Source organism: Drosophila elegans, unplaced genomic scaffold (genome assembly GCF_018152505.1).
Source record: "Drosophila elegans isolate 14027-0461.03 unplaced genomic scaffold, ASM1815250v1 contig_93, whole genome shotgun sequence".
NCBI classification, from domain to species: Eukaryota; Metazoa; Arthropoda; class Insecta; order Diptera; family Drosophilidae; genus Drosophila; species Drosophila elegans.
In genome coordinates, this window is record NW_024546174.1 from 46436 (window position 1) to 54937 (window position 8502).

An 8502-nucleotide genomic window follows, 5' to 3' on the forward strand; every position below is an offset into this window, starting at 1 on the left:
TGTGATATATCAATATTATTGATATATTATAAATGAAATGTATGGAAAATATAAAATATTCCTTCAATTTCCTCAAGTATATGGAGGAAATTCATATGAAGGCAGACTTTTAGTACTGTAAACATGCAGTTTAAAGACGGCGTGTCCAAAAACATATATAGGGTAGTGCCTGTTGGCTGGCAACCAAATATATGGGTATTTCTCAGAACATATAAAATTAATATTATATTGTGAATACCTATAATAAATAACATTCATATATATGAAAATGTTGTAATATATCAATATTATTGATATATTATATATGAAATGTATGGAAAATATAAAATATTCCTTCATTTCCTCAAGTATATGGAGGAAATTCATATGAAGGGAGACTTTTAGTACTGTAAACATGCAGTTTAAAGTGTGTAAAAATATATAGGGTAGTGCCTGTTGGCTGGCAACCAAATATATGGGTATTTCTCAGAACATATAAAATTAATATTATATTGTGAATACCTATAATAAATAACATTCATATATATGAAAATGTTGTAATATATCAATATTATTGATATATTATATATGAAATGTATGGAAAATATAAAATATTCCTTCAATTTCCTCAAGTATATGGAGGAAATTCATATGAAGGGAGACTTTTAGTACTGTAAACATGCAGTTTAAAGACGGCGTGTCCAAAAACATATATAGGGTAGTGCCTGTTGGCTGGCAACCAAATATATGGGTATTTCTCAGAACATATAAAATTAATATTATATTGTGAATACCTATAATAAATAACATTCATATATATGAAAATGTTGTAATATATCAATATTATTGATATATTATATATGAAATGTATGGAAAATATAAAATATTCCTTCAATTTCCTCAAGTATATGGAGGAAATTCATATGAAGGGAGACTTTTAGTACTGTAAACATGCAGTTTAAAGACGGCGTGTCCAAAAACATATATAGGGTAGTGCCTGTTGGCTGGCAACCAAATATATGGGTATTTCTCAGAACATATATAATTAATATTATATTGTGAATACCTATAATAAATAACATTCATATATATGAAAATGTTGTAATAAATCAATATTATTGATATAATATATATGAAATGTATGGAAAATGTGAAACATATCGATATTGATCAATATTAGTTGAGATATCCCATATGTTGGGTGGCAAATAGAATTGAAAATACCCGATTTCAAGACAACGTGTCGAAAAACACATATAGGATGGTCAGTGGTTGTCCATCTATAGTTGAACAAAATTTATGATATCCATATAATTTTGTCAATTTAATAGCAAAATTAAATATTTTCCGTATGTTTTGTATCTTGATTCTTGCGAATACGAGACTTGGCTTGATACGGTTAATATTAAGTGTCATCACTTTTTAGATAATAATGTTGAAAACGAAAGCCAAGGTTGTATATATTATTATATGGCAACAATTGTTTTCCGACCTTTATCGTTAATCTAATTCAGGCTAATGTTATTATTAGTGCTGTTGTTATATATATTATATATATATTATAAATGTTTCATATGCGCTCGGTTTTATGTGATATATTACCAGAGAGTTATATGGAAATGATAGATTTTAAATTTATCATAAAAATACAAATGATTTAACTCAATATTTATATTGGTTAATCAAAAATAATTGGTACATGTGTGAAATATATATGTATGGCGAAATAAAATGATATTTTAAAATGAAATATGTAAATATGAATTATATTATAGAATTATATATGAAAAAATTCTAGTTACTGTGGGCAAACGTGGCGTGTAACAAATATAAAGAATTTTAAAACGATTATGAAGCTAAACAAAGATAGCCATATTCGTATCAAGATTATTTTCCTCCCTCCTAAATGCAATTTAAAGAAAAATACTCTATAATAAATTTTGTATTACTAATTTCTATTTTAAAAAATATGAAAGTAATATGAATTAAAAACATTATTCTGGTTGATCCTGCCAGTAGTTATATGCTTGTCTCAAAGATTAAGCCATGCATGTCTAAGTACACACGAATTAAAAGTGAAACCGCAAAAGGCTCATTATATCAGTTATGGTTCCTTAGATCGTTAACAGTTACTTGGATAACTGTGGTAATTCTAGAGCTAATACATGCAATTAAAACATGAACCTTATGGGACATGTGCTTTTATTAGGCTAAAACCAAGCGATCGCAAGATCGTTATACTGGTTGAACTCTAGATAACATGCAGATCGTATGGTCTTGTACCGACGACAGATCTTTCAAATGTCTGCCCTATCAACTTTTGATGGTAGTATCTAGGACTACCATGGTTGCAACGGGTAACGGGGAATCAGGGTTCGATTCCGGAGAGGGAGCCTGAGAAACGGCTACCACATCTAAGGAAGGCAGCAGGCGCGTAAATTACCCACTCCCAGCTCGGGGAGGTAGTGACGAAAAATAACAATACAGGACTCATATCCGAGGCCCTGTAATTGGAATGAGTACACTTTAAATCCTTTAACAAGGACCAATTGGAGGGCAAGTCTGGTGCCAGCAGCCGCGGTAATTCCAGCTCCAATAGCGTATATTAAAGTTGTTGCGGTTAAAACGTTCGTAGTTGAACTTGTGCTTCATACGGGTAGTACAACTTACAATTGTGGTTAGTACTATACCTTTATGTATGTAAGCGTATTACCGGTGGAGTTCTTATATATGTTTAAATACTTGTATTTTTTCATATGTTCCTCCTATTTAAAAACCTGCATTAGTGCTCTTAAACGAGTGTTATTGTGGGCCGGTACAATTACTTTGAACAAATTAGAGTGCTTAAAGCAGGCTTCAAATGCCTGAATATTCTGTGCATGGGATAATGAAATAAGACCTCTGTTCTGCTTTCATTGGTTTTCAGATCAAGAGGTAATGATTAATAGAAGCAGTTTGGGGGCATTAGTATTACGACGCGAGAGGTGAAATTCTTGGACCGTCGTAAGACTAACTTAAGCGAAAGCATTTGCCAAAGATGTTTTCATTAATCAAGAACGAAAGTTAGAGGTTCGAAGGCGATCAGATACCGCCCTAGTTCTAACCATAAACGATGCCAGCTAGCAATTGGGTGTAGCTACTTTTATGGCTCTCTCAGTCGCTTCCCGGGAAACCAAAGCTTTTGGGCTCCGGGGGAAGTATGGTTGCAAAGCTGAAACTTAAAGGAATTGACGGAAGGGCACCACCAGGAGTGGAGCCTGCGGCTTAATTTGACTCAACACGGGAAAACTTACCAGGTCCGAACATAAGTGTGTAAGACAGATTGATAGCTCTTTCTCGAATCTATGGGTGGTGGTGCATGGCCGTTCTTAGTTCGTGGAGTGATTTGTCTGGTTAATTCCGATAACGAACGAGACTCAAATATATTAAATAGATATCTTCAGGATTATGGTGTTGAAGCTTATATAGCCTTCATTCATGGTGGCAGTAAAATGTTTATTGTGTTTGAATGTGTTTATATAAGTGGAGCCGTACCTGTTGGTTTGTCCCATTATAAGGACACTAGCTTCTTAAATGGACAAATTGCGTCTAGCAATAATGAGATTGAGCAATAACAGGTCTGTGATGCCCTTAGATGTCCTGGGCTGCACGCGCTACAATGAAAGTATCAACGTGTATTTCCTAGACCGAGAGGTCCGGGTAAACCGCTGAACCACTTTCATGCTTGGGATTGTGAACTGAAACTGTTCACATGAACTTGGAATTCCCAGTAAGTGTGAGTCATTAACTCGCATTGATTACGTCCCTGCCCTTTGTACACACCGCCCGTCGCTACTACCGATTGAATTATTTAGTGAGGTCTCCGGACGTGATCACTGTGACGCCTTGCGTGTTACGGTTGTTTCGCAAAAGTTGACCGAACTTGATTATTTAGAGGAAGTAAAAGTCGTAACAAGGTTTCCGTAGGTGAACCTGCGGAAGGATCATTATTGTATAATATCTTTACCGTTAACACAAAATTTTGTATTATTTAATAATACAAAAAAAAATAAATTTGCCAAAAAATATATTATATTATATAATCTATATATATATATATATATAAATATGTCAAAAAATATATCAAAAATATCTTATCTAATTTAAAGCGTTTTAATGAAAGAAAAGTATAGTCCTATGGACTTAAATAGCTCGAGCAAATGGTGTCCAATGCCGAGTAATTATTATGAGATATCAATTACGAGTCGTGGGCGGAGGCTCTGATGTCCATAAAATAAAAATCGACCTGGCCAATCGATTAGAGATACAGATAGATAGAAGATATATATACGATATGTTAAATATATAATATATAATAGAATATAATATAATTACTTTGTGTGTATATGGACCATAATATACACGCGTTGCGCATATGTATTGTTCATCTAAGTTATGGGCATACATTGGTTAATGCAACAACCTAAAATATATAATGTTGTACCCGGTTAATAATCAGGTTAATGTTTTATATAAAATGCAATATATATCAAACTTAAATAGAAATAAAATGAAAAATGAAAATTGGTATTATATTGTTTATATGAAACTAAGACATTTCGCAACATTTATTTTAGGTATAAAAATACATTTATTGAAGGAATTGATATATGCCAGTAAAATGGTGTATTTTTAATTTCTTTCAATAAAAACACAATTGACGAAATTAAAAAAACAAATATTATAAAACTCTAAGCGGTGGATCACTCGGCTCATGGGTCGATGAAGAACGCAGCAAACTGTGCGTCATCGTGTGAACTGCAGGACACATGAACATCGACATTTTGAACGCATATCGCAGTCCATGCTGTTATGTACTTTAATTAATTTTATAGTGCTGCTTGGACTACATATGGTTGAGGGTTGTAAGACTATGCTAATTAAGTTGTTTATAAAATTTTTAAATAAAATTTATAAGCACATGGTATATTATTGGATAATTATTTATTATTCATAATATTAAAAAATATATGAAAAACATTAACTCACAATGGATGTGATAAACGAAGAAAAATATTTTCGTTTTCAATCAAATGATACTGAGAAATGTCTAGCATAAAAAATGTTGAAATATTTTTCATCTAGAATTGTCTCTTATTAATGATTAGAAATTCGAAAGCTATTGGAAATGTTATTGCTCTTCGTTGGTTCTTTATAATTATCGAATTTATAAAATGTTTTCTCATTATATTTAAAGAATTAATTAATAAAAAGTTATATACAACCTCAACTCATATGGGACTACCCCTGAATTTAAGCATATTAATTAGGGGAGGAAAAGAAACTAACAAGGATTTTCTTAGTAGCGGCGAGCGAAAAGAAATCAGTTCAGCACTAAGTCACTTTGTCTATATGGCAAATGTGAGATGCAGTGTATGGAGCGTCAATATTCTAGTATGAGAAATTAACGATTTAAGTCCTTCTTAAATGAGGCCATTTACCCATAGAGGGTGCCAGGCCCGTATAACGTTAATGATTACTAGATGATGTTTCCAAAGAGTCGTGTTGCTTGATAGTGCAGCACTAAGTGGGTGGTAAACTCCATCTAAAACTAAATATAACCATGAGACCGATAGTAAACAAGTACCGTGAGGGAAAGTTGAAAAGAACTCTGAATAGAGAGTTAAACAGTACGTGAAACTGCTTAGAGGTTAAGCCCGATGAACCTGAATATCCATTATGGAAAATTCATCATTAAAATTGTAATATTTAAACAATATTATGATAATAGTGTGCATTTTTTCCATATAAGGACATTGTAATCTATTAACATACAAAATTTATCATAAAATATGGCTTATAGTTTAATCCAATTAAAATGCTTGCGTTTTAACACAGATTAAATGTCATTAATTTGATAAAGTGTTGATAGATTTATATGAATACAGTGCGTTAATTTTTCGGAATTATATAATGGCATAATTATCATTGATTTTTGTGTTTATTATAAGCACTTGTATGATTAACAATGCGAAAGATTCAGGATACCTTCGGGACCCGTCTTGAAACACGGACCAAGGAGTCTAACATATGTGCAAGTTATTGGGATATAAACCTAATAGCGTAATTAACTTGACTAATAATGGGATTAGTTTTTTAACTATTTATAGCTAATTAACACAATCCCGGGGCGTTCTATATAGTTATGTATAATGATATTTATATTATTTATGCCTCTAACTGGAACGTACCTTGAGCATATATGCTGTGACCCGAAAGATGGTGAACTATACTTGATCAGGTTGAAGTCAGGGGAAACCCTGATGGAAGACCGAAACAGTTCTGACGTGCAAATCGATTGTCAGAATTGAGTATAGGGGCGAAAGACCAATCGAACCATCTAGTAGCTGGTTCCTTCCGAAGTTTCCCTCAGGATAGCTGGTGCATTTTAATGTTATATAAAATAATCTTATCTGGTAAAGCGAATGATTAGAGGCCTTAGGGTCGAAACGATCTTAACCTATTCTCAAACTTTAAATGGGTAAGAACCTTAACTTTCTTGATATGAAGTTTAAGGTTATGATATAATGTGCCCAGTGGGCCACTTTTGGTAAGCAGAACTGGCGCTGTGGGATGAACCAAACGTAATGTTACGGTGCCCAAATTAACAACTCATGCAGATACCATGAAAGGCGTTGGTTGCTTAAAACAGCAGGACGGTGATCATGGAAGTCGAAATCCGCTAAGGAGTGTGTAACAACTCACCTGCCGAAGCAACTAGCCCTTAAAATGGATGGCGCTTAAGTTGTATACCTATACATTACCGCTAAAGTAGATGATTTATATTACTTGTAATATAAATTTTGAAACTTTAGTGAGTAGGAAGGTACAATGGTATGCGTAGAAGTGTTTGGCGTAAGCCTGCATGGAGCTGCCATTGGTACAGATCTTGGTGGTAGTAGCAAATAATCGAATGAGACCTTGGAGGACTGAAGTGGAGAAGGGTTTCGTGTGAACAGTGGTTGATCACGAGTTAGTCGGTCCTAAGTTCAAGGCGAAAGCCGAAAATTTTCAAGTAAAACAAAAAGCAAACTATTAAGAAACACAAATAATAATAAAAGGCAAAAATAATATACTTGAATAATTTTGAACGAAAGGGAATACGGTTCCAATTCCGTAACCTGTTGAGTATCCGTTTGTTATTAAATATGGGCCTCGTGCTCATCCTGGCAACAGGAACGACCATAAAGAAGCCGTCGAGAGATATCGGAAGAGTTTTCTTTTCTGTTTTATAGCCGTACTACCATGGAAGTCTTTCGCAGAGAGATATGGTAGATGGGCTAGAAGAGCATGACATATACTGTTGTGTCGATATTTTCTCCTCGGACCTTGAAAATTTATGGTGGGGACACGCAAACTTCTCAACAGGCCGTACCAATATCCGCAGCTGGTCTCCAAGGTGAAGAGTCTCTAGTCGATAGAATAATGTAGGTAAGGGAAGTCGGCAAATTAGATCCGTAACTTCGGGATAAGGATTGGCTCTGAAGATTGAGATAGTCGGGCTTGATTGGGAAACAATAACATGGTTTATGTGCTCGTTCTGGGTAAATAGAGTTTCTTTCATTTATGGAAGTTACTTGTTCCCCGGATAGTTTAGTTACGTAGCCAATTGTGGAACTTTCTTGCTAAAATTTTTAAGAATACTAATTGGGTCAAACCAATTAGTTCTTATTAATTATAACGATTATCAATTAACAATCAATTCAGAACTGGCACGGACTTGGGGAATCCGACTGTCTAATTAAAACAAAGCATTGTGATGGCCCTAGCGGGTGTTGACACAATGTGATTTCTGCCCAGTGCTCTGAATGTCAAAGTGAAGAAATTCAAGTAAGCGCGGGTCAACGGTGCAGTCACCAACACCATGACTGCCTATGGCCTACCAAAAGACTTTGTCGACTACGTACAGAAGACGTACGAGGGCGGCGGCACCACTCTCAACGGAGAAGGATGGATGTCAGAGGAATTCGTCCCTGCTAGAGGTGTTAAGCAGGGTGACCCTCTGTCTCCTATACTATTTAATCTGATCATTGATCGGTTACTTAGATCCCTCCCCAACGAGATTGGTGCCAAACTTGGAAACACTATGACAAACGCGGCCGCGTTTGCAGACGATTTGGTCCTATTTGCGGAAACTCGAATGGGGCTTCAAACATTGTTGGATCATACAGTAGGCTTTTTGGCCTCTGTTGGACTCAACCTTAATGCTGATAAGTGTTTTACTATCAGCATTAAGGGTCAACCAAAACAGAAATGTACGGTCGTAGATCGACACGTATTTCGTATTGGTTTGAACGAGTGTCCAGCATTGAAGCGTACAGACGAGTGGAAGTATTTAGGTATCATATTTAATGCAAATGGGAGAGTTCGATACAATCCAGCCGAGGACCTAGGTCCAAAGCTGATGAGATTGACACGAGCTCCCCTAAAACCACAACAGAAGTTATTTGCACTTAGAACGATCCTTATCCCACAGCTCTATCA

General features: G+C 34.8%; 2 non-coding genes across 2 annotated transcripts; both read left to right on the forward strand.

Moving 5' to 3' along the window:
* Window positions 1–1975: 1975 nt before the first annotated feature.
* LOC121467924 lies at window positions 1976–3968 on the forward strand. The gene has a single exon (XR_005977948.1). It is a non-coding gene; the product is annotated as a small subunit ribosomal RNA (ribosomal RNA).
* A 737-nt stretch (window positions 3969–4705) lies between these two features.
* Window positions 4706–4884, forward strand: LOC121467929. Its single transcript, XR_005977953.1, has one exon. It is a non-coding gene; the product is annotated as a 5.8S ribosomal RNA (ribosomal RNA).
* Window positions 4885–8502: the final 3618 nt, after the last annotated feature.